We start from the raw sequence: 1,109 nt of genomic DNA, 5'->3' as shown, positions 1-1,109 counted from the left end.
AAGAGGACTTGAAGTTCTTGAAGGAGTTGGTATTTGAGTACGTGTCCTTCATGGACATGGACATTGGAAGGGCTAGTGCTGCCAGACACAAGGATGAACTTGAGCGCTTGAGTGCGAAGTTAGAGCAAGCACTGACGCTTCCGTCGCTCAATCTTTCTGCCGACTTTAAAGCGACGTTGAAGGTCATTCACTCCGAGGTCCTTACTATGCTGGCCAAGAACGCTGAACTAAAGGCCAAGCGTACTCAATATCTTCGAGCCGTAGCTGAGAAAGAGTCTCTGCGCTCGGAGATCAACAAGGCTAAGGATGAGTTGAAAGAAATTTCTTCTGAAGTCATGATTGAAGACTCCTTGATGGTTAACTTGGCTGCTCAGATGAGGGAACTTCAAGCCAAAATGGACGATTGCAGGGCGAGGATGGCCGCTAAAAAGCGCAACGCCTCTCAGGAAATTGAGCGAACTAAATCCTTGGTCGAACAATACAAGAAGCTGGAGGTTGATGATGATGATGTTGCGGCTGAATTGAACATCACTACCTCCCGACAGAACGAGGATTGGGAAAAACTTAGGGAACGAATTCGTTCCTTATGGGGTAGAATGTAATTAAGACATACGATGTCTTTTCTATTTTGTAATTTTGTTCCTTATTAATGAACATTAATTTCTTGTGCATTTATTTGATGTTTATTTTCTAATCATCAATTTTTTAAACACTTAACTGCTTTGCACTAAGAATTTTGTCCATTCCCTTTTGAGATTCCCACTATTGTTCCCAAGACTTAGGGCCATTTAATTCCGTCTATTAGACAGAAATGTGACTGTTCATATTCTGTCTCTTCATCTTCATCCCCTTATAAATGTTTAGCATTTTTCATCCTCTATCTTCATCTCCTCATTTTCTTATTCGAAACCAATTTGCTGCCATTTCTTGGCATTCTGACAATCAATCTGATCCAAAGATGGACTGTTTAATCCGTCCGCCTTATATTTACTTTGATGTCACCTTTGGTATGGGAGGTATAGGAAATGTTTTCTGGCCCGCAGCGAAATTTTTACCTGCAAAGTTCTTCCCATCGTCTCTTTGTTCTTCACAAGGAGTCAATGATGGAA

The sequence above is a fragment of the Olea europaea genome, unplaced genomic scaffold (genome assembly GCF_002742605.1).
Source record: "Olea europaea var. sylvestris unplaced genomic scaffold, O_europaea_v1 scaffold1867, whole genome shotgun sequence".
NCBI lineage: Eukaryota > Viridiplantae > Streptophyta > Magnoliopsida > Lamiales > Oleaceae > Olea > Olea europaea.
The sequence above is the reverse complement of the archived record's forward strand: the minus strand, read 5'-3'. Positions refer to the sequence as shown.